Source organism: Patagioenas fasciata, chromosome 9, assembly GCF_037038585.1.
Source record: "Patagioenas fasciata isolate bPatFas1 chromosome 9, bPatFas1.hap1, whole genome shotgun sequence".
NCBI lineage: Eukaryota > Metazoa > Chordata > Aves > Columbiformes > Columbidae > Patagioenas > Patagioenas fasciata.
The window spans coordinates 14,530,788-14,557,642 of NC_092528.1; the positions used below are offsets into that span (position 1 = coordinate 14,530,788).

A 26,855-nucleotide genomic window follows, 5' to 3' on the forward strand; every position below is an offset into this window, starting at 1 on the left:
TAACTTCTGAACAGAATGATTTCTACAAAGAAGTGAGGAGCATTAAGATATATATAGTTATTCTCATAAATCTGAGAAGTGAAGAGAAGGAATAACCACATTTTAAAAGACACAGAGAGAAAATGTTTTTTTACTCTCATCAGAACATAATTCTGATGCTACCTCTGCTTGTTGTAATCACATTTCCAGCCTGAATCACAAATACTCCAGTAATCTATCTTGTTCTGAACAGCCAAAATATTTATTTTTATTTGACCTCCTACTAGGTGCCTTCATGGGAAAACAAATGGATTCTACTTGGGGCATGTCCATTTGTGCCTGTATCCCAGAAACCTGAAACTGGGCCAGCATTCTTCTGATTGAATAAAGCTGAGTTGTCTGGGTTAAATCTGTTGTCAATATGCCTCGCATATACAGTGAAATACTTTCTTGTTAAGCAAGACAGAGATTTACTGTAGGCAAGATATGGACTTCAAATGCATTTGCATGGAAGGCAAGGAAAGAAATTTATATATTCTTTAGGAAACACTGGATAAAAGTACCGTATACCTTAGCAGGAAGCTCTTTTTCTATGAATAATCATGATCTTGAGTCAACAGACTTTGCCTACTTAAGCTATCTCTCTCATCAGAATCCAATTATAGCAAAGCCTACAGAAAACAGGTTTGGCACACTTTAATATTTTGGTATTGATGTAATTTAGCTCTGGTTTTAATTACAGTGGGGAGCATTTTATCAAGAGATAGACTTCATTTGTTGGACTTCGAATTGCCTTTTTCCTTATTGTCTCTGATCTCACTATCTGGGTATTTCTGCTGCACTTATTGCTGCAGTTTTAGGGGTTTCACTCATTTTACTATAAACTTATTTACAGGAAAGAAATCAAACTCAGCTTCTCTAAGTAAAAAGGAGAGAACTCAATACATTTAAAAACTGGGCTGGGGTTTCTGTAGCAACCATTCCACAGTGATGCAACTGAATTTGACATCAAAGAACAAATGTAGCAAGTCATCCTGACAACTGAAATACTTGCTGTAAGAGGAATGCATACATATATCTGGAACAAAGACGGATTATCCTAAGTAAAATGAGCGTTTTATTTAGTAATACATGTATACCATATCATCCTACTTGAGGCATCTTTTCCTCCACCAATGTGCACAACTGCCACAAAAATTAGCTGAAGTTATCCACAGAAACTGAGAGGAGAACAGACCTCTTTATTTAGTTTTCAGATGTACAAAAGAATTATCTCATTTTCCATTTAATGACATACAGAAGATATATGGAAGTAATTTTCTTTCTTCCTGCTGAATTTGGCTTTAACTCTGCAGCTTTACTTTTTACATTCATCGAAGGGAATGTCATCTCAACAACCCAAAATAGTTACATGTATTTATGAACTATACCTAAGGAGTCACCCCTGGTTAACAATATGCACCTTTCAGCTTCAAAACTTTAAAGCCTGACAATAGGAAAATTTTGCTACACTATGCTCCCAAAATACAAATTGGACACGTTGATAATCTGGAATGTTTGCTGAATTAAAGGGGGATTATGAAATCATAGCAGTGATTAGAATCATACACTGCTGAAGGCAGATAGCTGGAGTGTTGAAATTTCTAAAAAGGAAGCTGTCAAATAGTAGGAAGCAATTTGCAATGATCCATAGCTTTGTGAATAAAATCGCAAACCTAGTGCTCTGTTAAGCTCCAAGAAGTGATAAAATTTGAATTCAGAGTTTATAACTCCAAAACCAAGTCCATTTCATGGGCTGCCACAACTCCTAGGAAAACGTAAGACTTCACAGAGATAAAGGAACATTACAAACTCACTGTAACTGAAACACAGTTGCCAGTGTTTCTTCAAGCATGATAAGGCACAACACACAGGGGAGTCTGCTTTTAAAAGTCCCTATTGGTATTGCTAGACGTGAGATTCAACTGTTCTGTCCAAAAGAGAAACATGCGGCACATCTCTCTCCAGTCTGAACCACAAGAACTGTGCAACTTTTTTGCTTGAGGTAGCATATACTTGCTTCTGATATGGAAAAAGAAAAACTCACCTGAAAAATCGCAGCTTGTGCTCTTGAGTCTATTTGTTGATGAGTTTTCCAGGTAATTTTACAAGCCTCTCCTCTGCCAGAAAACACGAAACAGTATAATTCAATTGCTGGCATTAAGAATAAGGTAACTAATACTCATTTTACAGACACTGGGAACAGCTCAAAGGTCTTGCACAAAACACACATGGTAAAAGGATCAACTGAATTTGGGGTGTATGTAAAAAAACAAATATTTAGAATGCATTTAGAAAGAAACCTAGTTCAAAATAGTTCAAGTGCTTTTCAAATGTCATTAAAATAAAAACTTCTTTAGATTGCAGTATGCCAAAAGCCTTGTCAGCTACACTGGAAAAATGGATGCTCTCCTGTATAACTAATGCACCTGTAATAAGATGTCAAGTGAGCATTAGCCAAAAAGAACAGGCTTATTCTATTCACAATGGTCATTTGTGCAAAACTCAATCCAAACAGGCTTCTGACAAGAGACATCACTTAATGATTCAAAGTTACAGTTTTAGCATACCTGCCTCCTGAACAAGGAAACACCTTTAAATTTTATCCCTTAACTGAAGAACTTGAGCGGCAACAACAGTGAAAGTGCCACATCAGCACATGCAAGGCTTCATCCAAAAAGCAGTTATTTCCCTGGAGCACATAGTGGGCACTAGCTATGGTGGGTGAAGCTAGAAAGAGGCCAAAAAACATGCTGCAGCCAAGGTTTCTGACTCCAGTTTTTAGCATTATATACTAGCCCAGGCAGCTGCTTCCCTCCCAGCTGCCCAAGCTCCTCTGGGCTGTCCTGAGTCAAGGCAGGCACCTCTCCCTGTGGCATTAGCAGGCACTGTGGAACCCTCTGGAGCCTTTCCTAGCCCACTAGCAACCACCCTGGCACCAGGAATACGTTGTAGCACGTTTGTCCCTGATTTGGCCCACAAGCGTGGATCTGCAAGGAAGCTTGGAACAAACCTGTCTCAGCTCCTCCTGAAGTCCGGGGTAAAAATATCACTGACTCCTCAGCAGCACTCTCCTCAACAAACTCACATACATTAAAACACAATTCATCTTGTTCACCTGAGACCCTGAATTGCAAGAAGTGTGCCAACTAAGGTATCGGTTCTCTTTGTGAAGTTTGTTTTGAAAGGCATGGGTCTAAGGCCCAAATGATCTGGAAAGCGCCATAAATGTAAGGCCACTGTAATAAAAAAAAAATGCTCTGTAGAGTTGGGACACCCAAATATTCAGTTGGACACACAGGTAATCATAAAGCCCTCCAGTCCTCTGCCCTACACAATTCTCCCTACCACTGATCATCCCCTTCTGCCTTAGCTTAACTAGCTACAGCTTTGGTTGCCAGTGCCTTGGCTGCCAGGGCCATGCCGACTGGGATGCAAAAAATTTTCCTCCTATCATCTACAACATGGATGGCTGAATTGTGCAGGGAGAAATGTTGTGTCCAGCGAAAGTCAACTGTCAAGAACACCAGAAGACGTGTTTGGGCTACACTACAGTAGATCAGAACTGTCTCCCAGCTTGCTTGTCTTTAAAAAGGTAGAACACATCTCTTCCTGAGCCCCTTGCATTCATAGGAACTGGTCAGCATTCCCAAGCTCCAGACAAAAAAGAAAAAAAAAAAAAAAAAAAGGAAAACAAAACAAAACACTGTGGCCCAGTTCAATTCCTGGACCACCAGTTGGCCATCCCAGATGTGAAGCATCAGACTCTTAGATCCTGTCCTCCATCTAGGATTCACTGACCTCACTCTCCATGAACTCTGTCAGCACAAGGCTACCAGGTCCTGTCACCGCCACACCAAGGACTACCCTGCAGCAGTGAATCTGGGCTATTAGTGAGTGTAAACACAGCCTTGATAGGGTTGTCCTTGATAGGGTTGTCCCAATTTACGTAAGGACATCAAGCCATGCTCCCTAAGTCAGTGGTATTTTAACACTTCAGCAAGTGCTGGACTTTAAGAGCCAGGATCCTGCAAGGTTTCAAGCAGTCTCAGAACTTCCCTGAGCTGTGAAGGGGCATTCCCAGCACCTGGCTGGCTCCATTACAAATGATGTGGTTGTATGTGTACAGGGAGGAAGAGACTTGCCAAGCTTCCCCTGTCTTCACTTTTACTGCTGCCATGCCCCAGGTAATGCAAATGCCATGTAATTTGAGCATTTCTGTCCTTGTTAGTTTATGTTCCCTATGATTTCCTTTGCATAGCTGACATCTTGGGTAGCCTGAGGCCTGCTTCATGTGCAGACTTTATATCCATATAACTAACAACGCAAGGCGAGTGGCTTTTTTATTTCAAAGCAATTCATTCAACACTGCCTCTCAGGCAGACCCAGCTATGAGGGTGCCTTGCAGTGCTGCAATGTATTCCTCCTCCCACAGAGGCAAACCACGCCACCATCCTCACAGGCCTGCAGCGTGTGTGCTGGGGGTTCGCAGCCCCCGCCAGCTGAGCACTTGTGTGAAAAAAAGAGCCACAGTTCTGTTGATAAATACTTTTGAACTACACATTCATAACCTCCGCATCAAAATATGGCTGTGACATTTCCTTTTGTTTGCCAGGATAAATCCCTTTGTGCCTTGAGGGGTGGGAGAAACAGCATTCAAAAGCTGCTTCCTCTGAACTGGCCAGGCCCGCCAAGTGTGGCCCTCAGCGCCGCCACTGCCCCAGGCCAGGCAGGGTCCCCACAGCCCCGGCTCGCCGGAGGCACGCACCCGCCGGAACGGGAAGGCCCTCATTGCACTCAATTGTTTTCCTGAATGCCTTTATGAACAACAGCGAAAGGAAATATTACAGCCTGGCCGGCGGCCAGGGGCCTGCTTGGTGCTGCAGCGCGGGGCTGGGAGCAGCCAAGGCAAACACGCTCCCAGAGCTGCCGTAATTTTCGCCTGTGTTTCAAATTAACCGCTGCTCTCCAGCCCCAGTTTCCAGACCAGGGGATCGTGGCCCTTTTGTTTCTAACATGGCCAGTTAGTTAGAGCACTGCTGCCAGCTCACCTTGGCCATCCAGGCACCCACCGCTAGGCCTCCACGCTGGGCCAGCCCCAAGCCCCACTGCCCACTTGAGCCCCACTGCTGGATGGGCAGGCAGAGCACAGCAACCAGCTGGGGCAGGGGGCAGCTGGGGGAAACCATGTGCCCCTCAGAGCTACCTGCAGTTTCACTTTGAATAAAGGCCCTTCTGCAGCTTGGGAAGTAGAAGAATAAAAGTAGTTTCCCTCCCGTAAGTGCAGTGCGGCTGTGGGAGGGAGCACCCCAGGACACAGCCAGCCATGCTTGTGGAGCCAGCACGAACTCCGTCACCCAGCCCCAGCAGGACCAGGTCCTGGGAGAGCACGGCAGCAAGTCTGGACTCCCACAGTGGCCAATGGCTCTTAGTGACAGGGGGAGAGGAGGATGAGGGCAAGTTAGAGTTCTCATCCTTGCCTGGGCTGCCTCTACCTGCTCATCCCCTGCCCCACCCTTCCAGGGAGATATAAAGAGTATGGCTCCAGGGTGTCCTGTTCGACCCCCAAAACAGCCGTGTCCTGGTCACCAGCCAGCTGCCCATGGAGCAAAGCTGGGCTAGGATTTCACCTTTTGAGATGGGCACAGTGGGAGCGCATGTGAAAGTAGTTAACTGTGCAGCTATTTGGTCACAGGAATTTACGTGCTCAGCTGCCGAAACAGGAGGCTGTATGGTGAACAGGAGATGTTTAATAGATTTGTAGCAATGGGTGGTGGGGCTTTTAAATGTTGCAATCTCTTCATCTCCAGAATGAGAAGCACAGTGAGTTCATATCTCTAAACCCATTAACTTCGGAGCAAGAGCAAGAGGGTAAAATCTGGCGTGGGGCAGAGGCAGAACCAGCCATGCTTTACTCTTAAGCCCAGTCATCAGTGGGATCAGAGTGGCACACAGGACAGCAGCTCACACGCTACCAGGAGATTCAGTTCCTCCCACCATTTTCCAAGCTTCACAGGCAAAGTTTGGGAATCACTATTTTACAAGCATTGATAACGTCCAAGAAATCTTCCAAGCTCTACTAACAACATGTTTTGAGTTTGCAAGAGGCTCTGTCACAGAGAGAGCTCTTTAAAAAATAAAAATTAAGGGGATCAAGATAAGAAAATAAATACTGCTGACCTAGCATTCCATTCCCAGGGTGAAACTCAGGCAAATCAAGCATTTCCTACAGCTCTTTGCAAACATTGCTTCTTTGGAGGCAGGATGAATGGAGCAGTGGACTGGGACTCAGGACACCTGGACTTCATTCCCAGCTGTGCCACTTATCTGCTGAGTAACCTTGGGATATCACTGTAACATGACACTGAAGTCCTCAAAATCTATGAATGAGAAGTGTTGCGCAGGAACTAGGCTATTTCACCATCTTCCCACAGCACTGACATGCAATCCTCTGTCACAGCTGGCATTTCTGTCACAGCTTGCTTACAGTCCTAATCCTACAAAGAGTTCTCTATGGAAGCGGCTTCTAATAGAGCAGTTCTGTTTCCGAGAAACAAGTCCGAAAGAAATGGATTAAGCCAGAGGCATACTTCTACCTGGATTTTTTATAGAGTTCTGTTCCATGTTACAAATTAAAATCCACAGAACCAAGACAGCATTCCAATTTCAGACACTCACTCTGTGGCACTGACATTGTTGCCTGTGTTTTTGAAGTCCCATTCACATGTGCAGTGATAGGAAAAAACAATAACAGCAGGTGATAACTAGATCTGCTCAGTCAGACAAAAGTATCAGTCAGATTCAATTTCTGTAAACTACTAGGACTTCTATGCCACTGGGAACAGTATCCATATGGCTGTAACATCAGTTTCCCCCATTCTCAGGTAAAAGCTTCACAGAACCCCCAAAAAGTGTTCAGTCCTGCCATGTGTTGTGCACTACAGGACATCTGTTTTCAAGTCAATCCTTGGCTGAAGCCAGTGAACCAATGTGCCTTATACTGTAGGACTCAGGCATACATTTTAAAATCTTGATAAAGCTCAATTAAGTATCTCTTCATCAGGACAGGATCAGTTTAACATCTGAATCTCCCAGGAGCCATATACATGATTTATCTGTCTGAAGGCTTAGAATCCTACCTAGCTTAGGAAATGGAGCCTTGGACAGGCCACAGGACATATATCTTACCTTAAGGTTTGTGAAGTGCCCATTGCCAAGTTCCTAAATGTTGAGCTTCAAAAAGATCACTCAGAAAAACCTAAGAATCACACTTATCTAACCCATCAATACCAATTCCTTCATGATCTCTACCAGACTGGAATAATCAAACTCTTTTGTGACAAAACCTTTTTTACTCTTCTGAAACCAATTCAAGTTTTTCACAGGTTTAGAAAGTGTGGTTCTGGCCAAGGTAGATAAGTCACCAAAACAGCAATGAGAGGCTATGTATACAGTTATACGGCATTGTAGATAATTTTATTTATTTGCACAAGGTTATTTATTACCTGAACATCACTGGCATGCACAGACCGGATGTAACTAAATCATTCGACCTTTTTTTCCATGTCTGCAAGTTGTCCACACATTGCAAAATTCTCAGATGTATCATGAAATACCACATAGGTCTACAACTCAAACAGAAAAAAGTCAAAATGAATGTCAGATATGTGCCTTCAGCTGCAACTCCTCCACTGTAAGAGAGGATGGGTGCATCACTTATGTCATATCTGTAAGTTAAATGAGCCTTTCATTCAAAAGCAAACCTTAAGGCTGATATGCCTTACAGAACACAAATTCTGAAATGTATAGATATTCACTGGTAAAATCCCGACTCACAATTACTCCTTATATTACCATCTGCCCTGGTGGAATTTGAAGAAAAAAATACAAAGAATGTTACAGATTGTAGGAATAGAAACATGTTCTGTTTGTTGTTGTGGCACTGTACAGGGCTTTGCCAAAGAATATACTCACACATGTGAGGCTGAGTACCTGGAACCTGTGAGATCTGCAAGTCTGAAGCTGGAAACATCATCAAACACAAGGGACTCACCTTCCAGAGCAAATCCCTTAGATGGGCTGCACTTCTGCTGAGTTCCCAAAGTCTCCTGATGCAGGACAGGCCACTATTGGTCAGCCTGAGATCTGAGGCTCCAAGAGGCATGAGATCACATTCCCAAGATAGCCATACACCAGATGCAAGATTATATTCTTTAGCAAAGCTGCAGCAATTCAGCAAAAATGCATGTAATTCCAAACATTTTAGCCTCAACAGATCTGTGTTTGTAGACCTTGGCGTCACTGGAACATTTCCAGACTGTTCCACTCCCATCGGCTCTGTTCATCCCAAATCTCTGGATGGTACTACACCTCTGACATGCAGGTACACACAAGATAAAGAGAGCACATTGGAACAAGATTATGGCCCAAAGCTTCAGTGGCATGAATGATGGAGGCAAATTATTAGATTAGACCTGGATCCTGCTGTGATGTTCAACAGGTCCTGGCTGACACGTTGTACTGTTAGTACTAATAGGCGCAAGCAGATGAAGAGAGGCAGAAGAGGGACTATCGGACTCCCCAGTAAATGCGTCCTTGCCGAGGTCATGAACAAATCACCAAGGTTATCCCCGTTTGGGGCATATCTAGAGACATCTAAAATAAGATTATATGAAAAAGGTTAAGATAGAAGGAGTTTATATTTTATTTGGAGAGTATTTATAAAAGCAAACAGGCAAAGGGCCTTGTGAATCTGCTTATCAGCTCTGCCTAACAGAATAAAAAGGAGCTGTGGGTGTTACCATCTCAGACTAAGAAATATCTTTACCTTGAGGCATCAGTGCTCAGGTCCAACAGTGCATTTCAAGTCTTCCCCTTAAGTACCAGTATGAAAAAGAAGAGCAATTGGTGAGAACAGATTTTTTTTTTTGGTTGCACATCCCAACAATGGAGCAAACTACGTAATCTTTACTCAGGTTAAAGGCACAGGCTTTAATTCTGCACCTCATGGTAGACTGTAGTGAAGTAAAAGAAAATGCTCCTGCTTTATTCTTGAAATAACAATCTGGACCTCATTTGAGACGAGAGTAAAACATAATTAAAGAAATAAATCTTAAAAGATCAGGAGGTAACCCTGCCTCTTGCCTACTAGAAGAAAAAAAAAAAAAAAGCTGCATGTTACATTGCAGATTGTATTTCATCTAATAAAAAAGTTTTGTTGTTAGCCCACAAATACACAGAATGTCATGGAGAAACAATTTGTTTTCCAAAACTGGTAGCAAGGAACAGAAGGAAGGAGAATGAGTTATTAAACTTTGGTTTGCTTCTGTCATTGCAGGAAGGGAAGAATTGGCCAAGTCAGGGCTATTTCCCAGTATGGCACAGGGACTTTGATAGCCAGCTGGTAATACATTTACCAGCTATCTAGTTTTACCAGAAGTGTCTTGACCTGAGCTGACTCATCTGTGTCCCAGGAGGATGACTAATCATTCTGATTAGCATGCTGTGGCCTGCTAGCCATTTCAGCGCTGTTTACATTGGTGCCAATACTATATTTTATACAGAGACAACTAGGTTCTCTATAGGCACAGTTATTTAAACTAGATTCAAAACTAAGAAGAATTCACCACCAAGCATCCACAAAATTGAAATAAGTACAAGAGGACACTCTGGGCAACCTTTGGAAAAAAGTTGAAACTTTAAAGGGCAGGCAGAGTTACAGACAAGCTAATAAGCTAATTAAGCCTGAAGTTAGTTGATAATTGAAGGCATCTTCCAGTGAAGTTACAAAATCCTGAGGACTGCATGTAGTCTACAAAGAACCCACATGATTATTTTTTACAAGGAAGCAGTGGAACACTGTGTTAAGGGAAACAATCTCAGTTCTATTAATTTAATAGCTCTTGGTGTTGAATGCACTAGAAACCATGCTGTGGAACCTAGCAAAAAAAGGCCTCTTGAAAAAGCCAGCTAATAGTTTGGAGAGTGTGGGTCCACGTGCCTTTGTTTGGGCCAAAACCTTGTTTTAAATGAAGCTCTATTCCAAAAAAAACCAAAACATACTTGAGGTGGGCATCACTGCCCATATGTTGTTTTCATGTGATACTGCTATCACCATCAGGCAGCATTCAAGAAAATTCCATTTGTGAGACTAAAGTAGACTAAGCAGAGGACTCAGCAAAGCATGAAAAAAGAGGTACAGCACAGCTGACAGAGAGCATTTTCCAGAAGCATCTAAAATCCACATGCTCAGGTATACAGCAGCACCTCACTAACTACAATAGTTCAGCTATTTTCACTAGTATTACACTTGAGATTCCACACTGATTTTACAAATAAAGACACTGGTTACATTTCTGCACCAGGCTACCATATTGCCGGATTTTCTGCCCCAGAATTTTTTTCTAGAAATAGAAGGAAGAAGATGATCTCGCTTGCCCAGAACTCCTCTACTATCCAGTCTCAATATATGCACAAATTGTTCTTCTGAACTGGCTCTGAGCCCAAGGTGGAGAAGTATAACAATGCCCTCCACTCCCGTCCCAGCACACCAGGGTGAGAAGTGCCATGGGAAGACGAACGGTGGGAAATGGGCAGGGAAGAGCTTTGAGTTTCTGGTGCAGGTAGAGGAACAGTGGGAGTTGGAGATAGGGAGGTCTCTGGAGCAGAAAAAGTTGCAAGTCAACATGGGCAGTTTCTGTTGAGGCACTTCTAACCAACCCCCTGGTTAAATGATGGGTGTGTATGCACACGAGTGTCCAGCCAAGCCCTTTCACACATCACTGCAAAGCCCCTTCACACACTGTGTCTGATTCTCCCTTCCCAGCACAGCACATCCTGTCAGCAACGTGGCTGTCGAGTGCCTCAGCACCTGTACCTGTGCTCTTGGTAACACCCAAGCAACCTCAGGCCAACCATGTGTAACAGAGCGAGACTTTGTGTTCAGTTCTGTGCACAAAAGGGCACTGAATACCGCCCTCTTTCCCAAGCCCCGGCTCTGAACAGTTCCTCCCTAAACAGCTCCTGTACAATTAATAAGTAGTAGAAATGTCACTGTCATGAAAATCAGCAAGCTTGCAACACAAAGATGGGATGTACTGTGTTAAGGCCATCACTTCTCAGAGGAAAAGCACAACTTAACCCAATAATAAAAATTCCTTCAAATTAATGGGAGGTGTAACAAATCCCACACAGAGCAGGGCACAGCACGGGCAAACACTGACTCCTCCAGGTAGCCCCGGATTTCAAGCACAAGGGACTAACTCTTCTGCTCCCTTTGAACATATTAGTCAGAAGTTCTCTCAAAATCACCTGAGTAGTAGTTAAGTCTGCTCTCTGAATGCGTCCTAGGGAAGAAAAAGAACTTCTGGGGATAAGTATCTTCCTCAAAAATTGGAACAATAAAGAGTAATCGCACCAAATCCCTATCTTAACCTCAAGCCAAGGGCTTTTTATTTTATTTTGCACTTGTTTCTTTGAGGTCTGCAAGGAATTCTTACCTCTTTTTTTTTTTTTTCCTCTACCTCTGCACTTTCTGCTTCTGGGTGATGGTTACAAACATACTTCTAGAAAGGCTCCTTTCTTCAGCTGACCTTCTATTTCTGGCCAAAATAGAAACAAGAATTTTCAAGCCCAACAAATTCAGAAGAGTTTTCTTATACCAATCAACACTTTATGTTGTTCGCACAGACTTTTTACACAACACATATTGTTACTTGCATAATCAAAAAACTTCACAAAAACATAGATTTTTCTAAGCAGATCTCTTGTTTATAAATTAATATGTAAAGAGAATAATAAATTTAAAGAATGTGCCCAAAATTTGTAACTTTACACTCATTTCTGAGAGAACTGGATTGCTTATAGTGGCTTCCATGTAGAAAAAAAATATTGATGCAAACAAACGTCTGCTAGCTGCACATGAGAAACACTGTTTCATTACACTGAACTTTGTATTATCAGTGATGTTTCTAGTGACATCTTCAATCACTGATAAAAAAGAATTTGTATTTTCTCAACTCACTCTCATGAAATGGTCTTTTCAAGTGGATCTGTCATTGTGGTTTCCTGGATTTCTTCAGCCTTGCTGGAAACCTTGTAAATTCCCATGGCTCATGGTAAGCTAAGGAAGGAAATAAAAAATAGTAAATACCATTTCAGTGGTGTAAGCCCTTTTCTGCTCTTTTTTGGCTGAGAGTGCATTTTAGGAGATTATTATCGGCTTTTACACAAACTTCAAAACAGTTCCAGCTGGGAATCCCTCCGTATGTTCATTTTGCATCCTCAATTAAACGCCCACCAAACCAGTCTTCACTAAAGATATATACTGGTAGACTAACGACTGGGTGAATTAAGTGGGTCTGAGCTGCTAGTTTATTTTACAGGAGTACCTGACAATATCAATACAATCAATGAATGAAGCAACAGGAAGGAAAATCACTCTTTAATATCACGTTACTTCCTACAGCTACAGAACAGAATGTGTGAAAGAAACAATAAAATAAAATCAGATTATCTATTTCCATGTGCATTGACCAGATATTTAATATCTGCTATTTTTAAATATTATTGTAGATGCTTGAAACACTGGAAACAAAACACATACAGAATATTTTTACTGCACAGAGGAACGACTGCAGGAATACCAGAGTGCTGAATGCTTTCTCAAGTTATACCTCTTTTTGCACTCAGATCACATGCTGAAATTGCTTGTGCTGCTTACTGCTTGTATTGCTGCAGATGAGATCAGAATGCAATCCAGCACAGCTGTGGAGAGCACGAAATACACAACAAGGACTATTAGTTACTGAGTCCGTTTCACTTTTCATAAAGCACCTAAGTGTCTCATATGCTGTAAACAATCCCATGACTTCTGGAGAACATGAATAATAGTGGAAGAATCCTGCCCTCTGAACAGAAGATACCAGATTTTGCTGCAGTTTTTCCAAGAAAAGACATTGGAAGAAATTCTGACTGGCATAATGCTGTTAGAGGAATATTGACGCTGAGTTGACCTGGTAACAGCACTCAGAACTGGAAAAGAGATTTAAATGGTGCACTCTGGTGAGGGGTTCAAAAGTCAGAAGTCATAAACCAAAATAATTGTGTATACCGGAAATTCAAACTATTTCACCCAGGGTCAGAATAAAGAACTCATGGAATTAGTTGCCAAGTATGAACATGGAAACAAGTACTGCAGTCTAAGTGGCCTGGAGACATCTTGGCACTTTTATGGAGAGAGAAGGGATTAAAGGATATAGTGACAAAACAGAAAACTAGGGGTTAAGAGAAACTTAGGGGGGACAAGCCTGTGAGGTCAAGTGGCATTTTCATCTCCAGAGGCTTCTTTTATGTCATTCTTCCCAAAGACATCATGTCAGATTGAATAAACAATCACTAAAGCTTAGATGAGGAATGGACTTCTACTGGATTAAAACAAGGACTAAGCAGCACTATCTTTTCCTTTGCTCCATGATAAAAGTAACTGCTAACAAACAAGAAGAGACTTCTTTATCTATATACAGTGCCATGCATTTGACCCACTCAATCCAATGTAGCACATAAGGTTTTCTCGTATCAGCCTCTTCCTGTAACCTTATCTTCTCCAGTCCCATCAGAATAACTGACTAGATAAAAAATTAAACTGATATAGCTTCATGTCAGAACACGACACAGCTGTCTAATGCACACTTCATTGGTGGCACAATTCTTAAAGACCAGTAGTATTTCTATACTACCCAAGGAATATGCAGTATTAGCATGGGCACATCATATACAATTGAAGGACACACATGGAGCTACCATAACATTGGTTTAAGTGTGAAAGCACTAATAAAGGCACTATTTTAGACTTTTGTACCCTGCTCTCTTTTTAGAATAAAACCTGTTCCTAGTAAGAGGTTGCATCAGATATGAAACCATTTCAATTGGAAGCTACATACCTATATAAAAAAGATGCATAAAGCAAGGTGCAATTTTCATTTAATGTGTCAGGTATTAAAGCAAGACTGCAGTAAAAGTTCTTACTACCTGACTCTTCTAGAAATTGTTCATAGAAGTGAATTAATTCTCTTACATTTTAGCTGCTTTCTTTCCCTCTTGCACATGTTGTCACAAACTGCAACAGTTGAAGGCACAAAGATTTCTCTAACCAGCTTTGTACTGGTCTGTCCCCAGGACATGTGAGAAACTCGACTATTCTGTGACACTAGCTCACCACATTGTGCTGTGTCCCAGTTTGTTGAGTTGGGCTCTGATTTCTTGGCCTCCAATGTACCTGCAAAAATAATACCCAAGAAGGAGAGTAGGTAGATTATGCCGGGGTGATGCTCATCATAGAATTATGAGTACACTGGTTAAACTATCTTGCAACCTGACTTTCCTAAATAGCATAAACCAAATCTCATTTTCCAGACACAGGCCCAGCTGGATACATATCATCATATAATCCCCCAGCCATTTCTTTCCAAAAGGTGTGGGGGGATCCCTTTGCTGATAATATGTGAAACACATAGTTATGTCTCAGCAGACTCAATAATGCTTAACTGGGTTGTCTCCAGATCTCACTTGCTGACAGGCTTCCTCACAGGCAGAGGCCCTGGATAGATTTTGTACCTTTCTAATGCTGAGGAAAGCCCCCGAGCAAGCCTGATCCACGGCAGCAGCCTGTCAGGCCAGACGAACAGGGGTTCTTCAAGCAATACAGGAGCTTGACTGGGAGCTGATTCAGATCACAAGTGAGTCAAATCAAGAGAGTGTGGGGCAGGCTCACATTCAGGCAAGGGGGTTTGCCCAGAGATAAGAAAGACATCAATGTTTTTCAAATTGCAGGGGATCCATAACTGAAGCAAATCTTGGCACTTTTGGAGCATTGCAATCACTTTATCAGAGGTCCAGTCATTTTTTACAAAAGGCCGAAAAAGATTGTGTCTTACGCATTTTGCATAGAAACCAGCTCCAATCCTGGGATGTGGCATTAAAGAACATTCCTCTGACTCTACCCACGGAGACAGCTCTGTAACAGCATCTTCCCAAAACCTTTCAGCTTTCAGTTACCACTAAAAACTGATGTCAAAATCTTTGCAAACTGTTTATTAAAATAGGCAAAGGTTTGTTTGTTTTTCCTCTTTCATCTTCTTGAAAACATTATAGAATAACACTTCTTTAAAACACCTCTGAGCTGCCCTAGAATTTCAGCTAACCTACATTTGTTTCTACCCAGTGTTAGTCTGACATCCCCTGTCTTCTCTGAACCCCATAGTACTACACAAAATGCCTTCAAAACTTATCTAGGTTTCATATAACAGAGAAACTTGCTATTTTGGGACTGATAAAAAGATAATTCAAATTTAATTATTAACCATTTACCTCTTGTAAAGCTTACCCTTTACAGCATAAAGCCATTTTCTCAAATTTGAAATTTGTTTTGTTAAGCCTAATTTGGCTTCTAATTTAATCTGCAATTGATTACTTCCAATATTCTGAGATCTTAGGGCACCAAAGCTCCCCCTTAATTGAAAAGAACAATTAATTATAGCACAGTATATAATTAGAAGGTACGAATTGGTAATATTTTGTCTTCTGAGAGACCTGCTATAGAGACAGAAACATATTTGTGGATGGATACTTCATAGAAGTAGATGCAAGATGCAGTTCACCTGTCTAGAACCTGTCCAGTCATGATTCTAAAGAAAGTTACACACAGACACCCAGGCAGAAATTGAGCAAGTTGAAGAAGGCAAAGAAAGATTATCATCTCCTCCTACTACTAGCGTGATTAGGCACAGTACATGGGTCACAGATCCCACACATCCTACAGATTATCCATCTGGCAGTGTAAGACCCCATAAGAGCAGCCTGCGGGACGCACGGCATGTTGCTCCATACGCACCCTCCATGCACACGGCCTGTCCAGCAGCCAGAAGCATGAGAATGCCTGTGCCTGGGGAGCCGTGTGGGCTCAGCACAGGGCTCAGCACAGGGCAAGTAAATGGAAATGTGGGATTTTTCAGTGTTAGCTCCGATTTCACGTGATGTGTTTGGGGTCTCACTGCTGCATAGGCTCACTCCTACCTGCTGTGGTTTGCCATTTTGGTCCAAGATTTTGTATGCTTTGTAGAGATATGTCATTAATGCAACAACTTTCATGAGCATTCATCTATATAGAAGATCGGTGCTCAAGCAAAACAAGTTACTATCCTCCCTGAATCCTCCCATACCATTGCTATGGTAAAGCAATTTGGAACAAAGGATTTGAAGCTCATTATTCAATAATGAGTGTCATTCAGATTTCAAATTCTGCCTGGTTCTGTTAATTACATGTCAACGATTTTTTTTCCTCCTTTTCCAGCAGAAAAATAAGGTGCTGCCACTGGCAGTCTGCCCGAAAGGTTCAAATGTCAGGGCAGTAATTTTGAATAGAATGGATTTGATTCAGCAGATGCAAGAATAAAAATAGCTATTAGAGATTCCCTGATAAGTTGCTGTGACAGGGAAAAGCTTAGAACTGCTTTCACCCACCCGCCTGTGTGACTTTGGCTCTGTCCTGAATGGTACAGCACAAAACACAACACCAGAAGAATAAAATACCTGGCCCAAACTCTCTGTGGCTTTTACGTTGGCCAGGACTAATGGTTCCCTCCTTCGCTTTTTCAGCTGAGGGATTGACAAGGGAGTATCATGGCCCCGCTTTGGCCAAGTGCTGAACACAGCACACGAAGGGACAGAGGGTGGTGGACCATAGCCAGCAGGACATGATCCTCCTGCATCAGGAAGGAAGCCCAGAAAGGGTAGTTCTGCTACTATGAGGCAAGAACTGCTATTTATATATTAATTGCAGCTAGGGGGTCAGAACAGGGCTCAGATCAAGCTGCCATTGAGCACCTTGTCCACAGTAAGGACACACAACAGTGACTCAAGCTTCTGACAACCCAGATGTGTATCTGACTTCAGTACCTCACTGATGCTTTAATGCACCTTCTATATTTATCTTATATATGGCTTTTAACAGCTCTTTCTTGTCCAGGTTATATCAAAATAAATTTCAAACACAGGAATGATTCTGCATTGGATAGCTAACACTACTTCTGGTTTGCTACTTCTGGCTGTCAATAAAGGTCTGAAGAGGCACTGCATCTCATCCCTCCTGAAGGCTCAGAGACACACCAGGAAAGCAAGCAAAATTGCAAAAAATAAAAGAAGAATAAAAATAAAAAAAATTTAAAAAATGAAACAGCACACCCCACAACTTTAAATACTGGAAATATGCAGAAACCAAAGAGAAGGCTTTAAGTAGCTGCATGTTATTTAGCTCAGACAATTCAATATCATACAGCTTCAAATCATATAACTTCTCCCATAAAGAGAGATAAGTGTCCCATGGCATTTCACTATTAACAGTATTTAAGGAAAGTACAAGAGAGGAAGTATCCCCAGGGGAAAAATTCCCCTCTAAAATATGTTCACCTTTTTCAGGATCTCTTTTATCTGACAATTTATGAGGACAGCATGTAACCTGACCTGCCTCTAAAGAGAACACATGTTGCCACACATTAAGTAGCTACTTTTGATGAGCAGTAACAAAGAGGTGAGAAGCTTTCTCCCCAGCTCCTCTGGTACTGTGGGCAAACAGCCTCTGAAGACTCCCTAGCAGAAATCTCCACCCAGGCACAGCAGAGGGGCCAGACTGAACAGGATCACAGAGTCAAGGATATTTTGCCTCTTTGGACCTCACCTTCCCTACTGTAAAAAATAAGAAGAGACATCCTGACCTTCACTGTAAAGTATTTGAAAGAGAGAACTGGTAAATTAGAATTAGCCATCATTTTTCAGTGAGGATTCAAGGAAAAGGTGAAACCAGGGTTATAGAAATAAATAAGATGACTTTGAAATTCTTGGAGAAGACTGCCCCAGGAGAGGGATATTTGAAATCAGGGGCTCTGTATTCTCTCCCTCCTCCTCTGGGGACAATGGCATCAGAAAGTAGCAAAGATGCTGATTCTTCCTCAGACCTGCATGTCTTCACCATAGCAACTGGTAACTAAATATTGTTAAATTAAAAACAGACTGGGACAGGTATGTCTCAATAAACACAAAATAGTGATGCTGTTTGGCCATTTTGTTAACCACTTCATGTTTCCTTAATACAATCATTCACAGGCTGCCCGAGATCTTTAAATAAAGAGCTGTGAAAAGCACCACAAAACCAAAAATAGGACATTTAAATAGTTTAAAGCTTTCCTGGGAAAAGTACCTAGCTGCATGAGACCAGCTCATGTGTCCAGAACTGTCACATGCATAAAGAAGGTCCTTTAAACATTGAAACAATGTGTCCTGTCTTCCACCATTATGCATTTTACTGACCTTTTATGGTTGCCTTCCACTATTTATACGCATGTGTTTTCTACCTACCATTCTCAAAAATTCTTCCCCACCAGTGCTTTCAGTTCTCCTGCTATCTTTCGAGACTTTTGCCCTAGCCGAGCTGTCACGCTAACCTAGCTTCTCCAAAGGTGCTGCCTGCATCTAGTTCTGTGCAGAAAAGCCATCAACCTGGAAAAGCAACAGGGAAGGTTCAATTAAAGGCAGTACAGAAGACGTCCTTCATGTATGACCTCTCTCCTGCTCTCCAATGATGTATCAGCCTCCTTGATTATTCCTACAGATAACAGCAAAAACAACAAATGACACAAGAGAAAACGACTTGTCAAGATAGATCATGACCTGTGCCACCAATTTCCCTATTAAAGGAATGGTTTTGGTTTTTACTAGCACTTATTTTCCACTAGGGATGTAACAAGGCTCAAAATTCTCAATCTGTTTCTGTTGTCAGGAAAGAGATCACTCTTCCAACTTTTCTTTCTGTGGTGGCATACAAGATCAAAAACAAAATTAATGACCAAAATCCTTTTACCACCTGAATGGGCAGAATTTGCAGTCGAATATTTCCAGGATCTTTGATTTACACCTCTGCCTCTCAAAATGTCTTTTTGGTTGTCTCATTTGGGTATCCCCAGGCTTTTCCAGGCTCTTTCTAGCTCTCCTTTCCTTTTTTTTCCCCAGACATAACAAAATGACACAAGGAGAGCAGAATAACGCTGTTCCCATAAAGGTGAAAGCCCCAGGAAAGTGGTGTCTTTAACACCTTTCAACCAACCTAAAGAGCTTGAGAAGATGAGGAGAGAGAATTCTCTGTCAATGCATATTGCTCCACAGAGACCTTACAGCAGCCTTCCAGTACCTAAATGGGGGGCTACAAGAAAGCCAGAGAGGGACTTTTGACAAGGGCATGTAGTGATAGGACAAGGAGGGGTAATGGCTGTAAACTGAAAGAGGGGAGATTCAGATTAGATATAATTAAGAAATTCTTCACCATGAGGGTTTTGAGGCACAGGAACAGGCTGCCCAGAGAAGCTGTGTATGCCCCATCCCTGGAAGTGTTCAAGGCCATGTTGGATGGGGCTTTGACTGACCTGGTCTAGTGGAAGCTGTCCCTTCCAACCCATTCTATGATTCTATAAGGAAAATCAACTAATGATCACTGGCCTTTAAGCTTACTCGCTTTGGTTACAGGCTTATGCCACTGCTCACCCAACATGGCCTGAATTAAATTCCATGTAAAATGGTCAGAATCCTTCTGCACAGGGTCTTACCCTCCCAAAGGGGACAGCCTCTGTCTACTCATCCGTACGCAGATTCCCTGTACTTGGCTCTGCACACAGAGTCCTAAGAAAGTAATTTCAGAAACAGTGTTCTAGATTTCTTAAACAAACAGTATCCATCGGAATAGTTACTGCCAAGGATTAAAATAATGCCACAGTGATTTTTTCCAGGCACTCAACAATACAGCATTTTTTTCATTCAACGGCCTTTCATGTGACACTTTTATATAAAAATGTTTACAGGAAATAGCAAACTTCCCTTTTATTCTTCAAGTTATATGTACCTCCATAAAATGCAAATGCTGAGTGAAGTCATTGAACTACCTGACACTTAAAAATGAACACATCTAAGTATCCTGCTTAAGATCAAATGGTGGCTCCCAGCAGCTAAACGGATATTTCAAACACTGGATAACTGATTTTCCTCCTGGCCTCCAACTGCCACTTTTAATGGGGAGTTACACAGTGAATCTGTATTAGCAAAGACTGTGGGCATTAGGGGGTCAGACAAAGGTGCTTTCCATTTGCACTTGCGCAGTGCCATGCCCAAGCCTTTACCTTTGTGCAGACTTTTAAAACTTGAAATGAGAACTGGGGACTGTCACAGAGACAAAACACATTGAGGAACACACAGTCCTGCAGCACGCCAGAGTCCATGCACTTTCTACCAGACCTGTAAGAAATCTGGCAACAGCTGCTGGGGAGTGCCAGCCAAAACAACAGAATCCACTTCTGCAAGGGCTTTTCCAAAGAAATGAAAATGGTTCAAATCATCAGAGAACTTTCAGAATTCTCCCATCTGAACAGTTCAATAATGATGTAAAAAAGTCTTTGCATTCAGTTTTCCCTTCCTCACGTCTTCCCTTCAAAGTTTTAGGAGGGGTGTTTCTCCACAAAAGTGAAAGCCAAAAGGCCAGAAAGTCTCAAAAATCAATTAACAATTTACACCTTCAGCAGCAGCACATAGAGAGAGAGGCACACTGAGCCTCTGGCACAACAAACCTGAAGTTCCCAAAGCCAAACTCAATGGACACTGTCTGGTGAGGCAATTTCTGTGGTAGACGCTTAGATTTCCTTCTGTGCTGGGCAAAAGACAACACAAGGCCCTCCAGCTGAATGGAAGCAACTCACAAGCAAGCAGCAAAGCTCTCCTAAAAAACAGCTTTCCTAAGAAGGTCCTATAATTTTCCTCTTTCATTCTTGGCAGAGAGTTGTCAGGGCTGTGCTTCCCTTCGTTCTGTCCTTCCTTGAATATGGGGTGGTTTTAGTCAAGTGATTCTATCATGGTCTTTTTCCTCTCATTAAAAAAAAAAAAAATCCAACCTGTCAGCACACTGACTGTAATCACCTGTGAGAACAGTGAACAGGAGCGACTCAGGACATTCCATGTTGCTTGGCCAGCTGATGAGGAGGCTACATGTCCTTGGGCTACACTGGCTGCCCAAGGTGTGTGTGAGTGTGCACCACAGCGCTGCCACTCAGCCTGTCAGGGACACAGGGGTACTTCGAGGGATACAACTGCTCGTGCGGTTGCATGTGTACTGGCTGTGTGACATGATGTCAGCTAAAAACTTTGGGACAGGAACAATCTGTTGGGGGAGGAATTTCTCCTATGTCCTTTGCTAGTGGAGGAAATCCATCACCAAGCTACACAGAGGGTACAAAGAAGCTGCAGGCTCCCCTCAACGTCTTTCCCTCACTGCCAACTGTGGAAAGGGAGCAGTAGCTAGTAAGAAAAGGAGCTTAATATTTTGCCATGTTCCTTATCACGGTTTTCTCCCCCTAAGGCCTTATCCCAATTATTACGGGAGTAAATTGGCAGTTAAGAAATGCTGGCAGTTAGGAGTCCTATTGCGGTAGGGCTGCTCTGTTTCTCAGTGTAAATAGTCAGTATATGTTACATTTACCATCAGAGCTGCAGTCAGACACAAAAGCTACACTTTCAGCCTCACAGCTGCAAGGGGAGACCCCACACGTCTATGCAGAGCTGACTTTCTGGAGGGGATGCTGAGGTATCTGCTCTTGTGTCTCACTCCCTCCATCCAGGCAAAATACAAGGTTTCCAGGTAGCTGGGATAGAATCTGGTTCTTTTGCACAACAAAGCCAACTGACCAGCAGTATGAAGTATTAGACATTTTAAATTGTCAGAATTTATCCAAATAAATGGTGTTAATTTGAAATTACTTGTTCCAAATCTTCCCTAGATCAGAAGCCAGTTAAATCAGGACCCAGCCTGGATTCCTGCTTCAAAGCTGATGATCCTAAAAATGGAGGTCCAAAAGCAAATTAAAAACCATCAACAATAAAATTTTCTGCAAACCAGAAACTGTTTTCCACCACCTTGGAATGTGTTTCATTGAATGTAAAAATGAGAATCTTGGCAAAGATACCAGAATTTTATCACTTATTTTTTCCAGAGAAGTCCTGCAATATTTATTACCTGCACAGGATGAGCAAAATGGAATTCATTCTAACATTTCATCCAGAAGAGAGTTCATGAGAAAGTAACAACATGTTTTTTAATGAGTAGAGCCAACAGAAATGTGATTGAGACTTTGCCAATTCAATTTTTTTGAAAGCTTATCCATTTGCAGTCATTGTAAAGTTCATTTCCTCACACTCAGGGCGTGCACCTGACCACACAACCATACTGTACTTTGAAGTAAGGGTGAGCCTGCAGTCAGACAAACAAATTGCTTCAGCTCACATCTCTGTTTCTGGCATTTTTGTCTTTCTTCAAGAAACAAGTTGGAGAAAAGCAAATCTCTTGAGGGGAAAAATATGTTTCCATTTAGTGAGGGACCATCACTTTATCCATCCTCAGTCTGAGAAATGAGTAGCATTGAGCTCTAGGACAAGAAAAGGAATGCACAAATGTTGGACTCTCAGACGAGCAGCATTTGTATGGGAAGGCAGGAAGAGTACCAAAATGCAAATAAATGACCTCTGCAGCCCACATGAGGTGTAGTGCATGGGTTTTTCAAAGCAAGCACATCTTGGGTGTACAACAGGAAAATCATAGTTCCTTTTGAAATAATATCCAAGAAAACTGACAAGACTTTTAGAGCAGAAAGTCCCACTGGGGGAAGAAGAAGCACCGTGGGTTACAGGAGAGATTTAGAGAAGCCAAGTACCAGAGAAGGGACCCAGCACAGCTGTCTGGATTCAAGCAAGCTCTGTCATACATAGTCACATATAGTCACCTGCCCTTTTGAAATAAACCCCCATTCCCAGCTAGAAATAGGCCTGTGGGATGTAAGAGGGGGAGAGGCAGGCAGACAAGGAGGAACTTCCCCCCCTAGCCTGTGCTCACTGGGTCTGCAGGCACGAGCAGGCCACAAGGGCCGTGAAGCAATAAAATACATGACTAGCTGATGACATGGTAGAGCTTAAAAATAACATTGCTGATTGGAAAACGTCAGTGTCCACTATGCAGGACACACTCTTGGGGCTAACCACAAAAAGTTTCAGAAGTTCTCTGTGGAGAGAGTCTTGAAAGGTGGATAGTGGCAGCAGATCGCTTGGGAATCTTGTTGTTTTTTTTTTTTTTCCCCAGGTTTATTCAGTCATCTTGAGGGTAGGCTGAAACTACCTCAGAGCTGCAAAGGGATAAAACACTGAGGTCTCCAACATCTACATTTCAACAGATAATTAGATGTTATTAAAGTGTTTAACTACACAACAAAGGAGCTCAGGAGAGCCAGAGCATCCAGGATTAAAATTGTTCCAGAATTTGGGCATGGTATATGGCTGGAGGAAAAGCCACTTCTACACAATCCCAAATACATTTTAATAAAATAGTTTGGGAAATATCTTGTTACTTTGCATGCACTGAATAATGGGTAGTTTCACAACTTCCAATGCCCATACTTAAGAGAAGCTTTTACAAACCAAATTCAATGACTTCTGCTCAAGGGACTCTCTTGCAACACTGCGGAACATGCAATATCCACAGGTATTGCAACATCTAATTGCAAAATAAAGGCTGTTTTCCTCCAAACCTCTTCATGTACTCCTTTCAGCCAATGATGACAGTGTTACACGGGGATAGTTTTCTTTCGGGTTAGTGAGCTGAATCAGCTCAATAATCATCTGACAGGCACCCAACACATCCAACTCAAGGGAAACAGCAGAATTGCAAGGCCAGGAGCTAAGAAGGGGAGTAAGGCCTCTGCTGCCAGTAGCACTGAGCTACTTCTCGCAGCTACTTCTGACACTGCAGTGATATTCACAAACTGCTCAGCTGTCTCCTTGGCTAAAGGAGAGAGTTCTGTGAGTCAGTATTGTGCCCAGGAAAGCAATGCTGCACTCATCATGCACATTATGGCCACAGTTAGAAAGATCTGGGAAAGGCAAAGTTGTCATGAACATACATTGGCCCAGAAAAAACAACTCTCTGTGACTGACAAGCTAACAAAGGAATCTTTTAAATAACTTAAGTTTGGAGATCAAGTACAGCAGTTTGTGACCACTGACCAAAGAACAGTGGGTATCTTGAAACAACTGGGCAATGCAAGGTTTGCTGGTACCTCTTCCCTTTCCACCATGTTCTCAGCTGGACTCATGCTCTGATCACCTTTTCCATGCACACTCCCTATTTTTCCTCTATATACACTAGCCAACTTCTACCTCTTTCTCCAGATTCCATGTCAGAATCATTGGGAATGAAGCATCACTGTGCCTAGTCATAGAGAGACAAAATGTGCTACTGAAACAGCTGATGTGATAAAGTGAACTTAGCCCCTGGTGATCGTAGGGGAAAAAACATATCTTTCAGAAGAGTTCAGAGTGGGACCCAGCTGAGGGTCAAAGGGCTCTGGAGGATCTCCTCAGTCCACGGGTCAGTGACGCAGCCAGGCTGATGCTGGCTGGCAGCTGCAGGACTCCTGTTCCCCCATGCCGTTATCCTCCTCTCTGCCTCCCAGTCCAGGTGCCACCTGTGCAGCTCATCCCATTCTGTAGCAGGAGTGCCACTAATTATCCAGTTCAGATCACTGGCATGGCAGAAAACTTAACATCAGTTGTTAAGACTTACAAAGTAAGCAGGCTGAGCAAGCCGTGGTGGTGCACCAGAGCTGATGAAGTGAAAGCAGCAGGAGAAGGCAGTGAGGGACAGGAAAGAGCAGGATTGCTGCCTCTCACCTGGTAAACTGAGTGACACCATCAAACCGCACGTGACATCTGCTGGTGGAGCATGTACAAGGACTCTCTTTATATCTCTGCATAATTCTGTCACTGGGCACTCAGGCACCCCCAAATAAGAGTGAGAGGAAGAGGTTACCTGATCACAGAATCACAGAATGTTAGGGATTGGAAGGGACCTCGAAAGATCATCCAGTCCAATCACCCTGCCGGAGCAGGAACACCTAGATGAAGTTACACAGGAAGGTGTCCAGGCGGGTTTTGAATGTCTCCAGAGAAGGAGATTCCACAGCCTTCCTGGGCAGACTGTTCCAGTGTTCTGTCATCCTCACTGTGAAGGTTTCTTTTCATATTTACACGGAACTTCCTGTTCCATGTTTGTACCCATTGCCCCTTGTCCTATCATTGGTTGTCACTGAGAAGAGCCTGGCTCCATCCTCATGACACTCACCCTTTACACATATTTATAAACATTAATGAGGTCATCCCTAATACTTGATCAATCAAGTATTTCCCTCAGCTGCAGTTCTTTTTCCTACAGGAAGCCCTGGCTTGTACAGGCCACTCAAGAAGCAGACATCAAAGGACTCCTCTATCACTTAGGGTAATAGACTGTACTTGAACTCTACTCAGTGAAGTGAAACTTCTTAAGCTGAGAGCTGAAGTTAAATTTGTTATTCCTGGCTAAGAGCCTGAGAGGAAATGGACCAGGGCAGAAGTTTGTTTGCTAGATAGCAGTGAGAGATTGACACTTACATAATAAGCCACAAAAGCAGGGAGAATAGAAAGAGTAGCTGAAACTACTGATTGTTCTAAGATCTACTCTTAATGCTATATTGGTTATGAGACCTACTTTTAGTAAATGGCAAATAATTGAGAGCAGAAAGCATGAAACATCAGTAAGAAGGTATTGGAGCAAAGATTCTGCACGAGGCTGATTTAAAAGAATAGGAGGAAAAAAGCACATAATCAGCCACATTAGGTCCTTTGCACACAGTAGTTGTTACTTCACAAGCGGACTGGGATCAAAGATGCTCCTTCACTGACGACACACTGTACTGACAGCCAGTCCTGTCCACACTTAGCATTTCAGACCATTGTGTCCCCATATCCCGCCCATCAGTGTAAAAAAGGTGCTGCAAGGAGCTCTTGGTTGTTTGATAACATACACTACAACATCCAGCTAGGATCCCACTGCAGGGTGCTGTCCTGTAGTTCTGCTTGCCGACATGCCCAGAAGTATGTAAGCTCATGGACCCTCTGCCATCCTGTGGCAGCCAGCCTCAGGCAAGCCAGGCTCTCAAAGCTAACAAAATGTGGACCTTGGTGAACAGCAGCAAAAATTGTTTCACCACACTAAAATTCTTTGCTATGTTTCTCAAAATAATCGCACCTAACTGACAGTCACACCTTATGCAAAACCATCACATGACCTTCACCCACTCATCTTCCAGGTGGAGTTCGATTAAGATATCATCTTCTAAATCAAAAATCTGAAGTTGCATTTTAACTTCTGGATTAACAAGGGCTACCTCTTTATTACATATTAACAGTAAAAATATTCCTTTGTAGCATGCTGTTTCGGGATTTCCTTTAATGTCAATAACTTACAAGCTGCATTAAGACAGACAATCCAAACTAATGAAACCCCCCCCCCAACAAAAGCAAAAGCATTTACCAAAAATATCAAGAGACTCGATCTCTGCAAGCATTTTAAAAATATCTTTTTTCCACTTGACTAGGCCTGGAGCATAGTCTAAAGAGCTGATTAGGTATATAGATTTAAGAACAACTCCAAATACGAAGAAGTGCTACTGAGCACATTTGGTAATGTCACCCAAAGTTTGTTGCACAGATTTTGCAACCTAGATGAATTCTGAATATTGTTATATCCCGTTTCTTGATATTTTGTTCCTTTGGTAAAACATTTTATTTGGAAAGGTTTTGTCTAAAGGTTAAACAGTCCACATGTAATCTGTGAATGAAACAGAGAAGCATGCTTAGATGTCTGGTCCCAACTGCCAGTGTCCCATACC

General features: G+C 42.4%; 2 long non-coding RNA genes across 3 annotated transcripts in view; both read right to left on the minus strand.

Moving 5' to 3' along the window:
• Positions 1 to 8,887, minus strand: part of LOC139828631 (uncharacterized) — a 201,637-nt gene extending 192,750 nt beyond the window's left edge. The window contains exons 1-3 of the long non-coding RNA XR_011740486.1: positions 8,072 to 8,887; positions 7,524 to 7,643; positions 2,066 to 2,138 (exon numbers count right to left, since the gene is read on the minus strand). This is a non-coding gene — a long non-coding RNA (uncharacterized lncRNA). The remainder of the gene's footprint in view (positions 1 to 2,065; positions 2,139 to 7,523; positions 7,644 to 8,071) is intronic.
• Positions 8,888 to 11,521: 2,634 nt separating this feature from the next.
• Positions 11,522 to 26,855, minus strand: part of LOC139828597 (uncharacterized) — a 33,405-nt gene continuing 18,071 nt past the window's right edge. The window contains exons 5-7 of one of the 2 annotated variants that reach the window (XR_011740394.1): positions 26,657 to 26,794; positions 12,041 to 12,139; positions 11,522 to 11,618 (exon numbers count right to left, since the gene is read on the minus strand). This is a non-coding gene — a long non-coding RNA (uncharacterized lncRNA). The remainder of the gene's footprint in view (positions 11,619 to 12,040; positions 12,140 to 26,656; positions 26,795 to 26,855) is intronic. The other variant, XR_011740395.1, reaches the window with a different exon arrangement.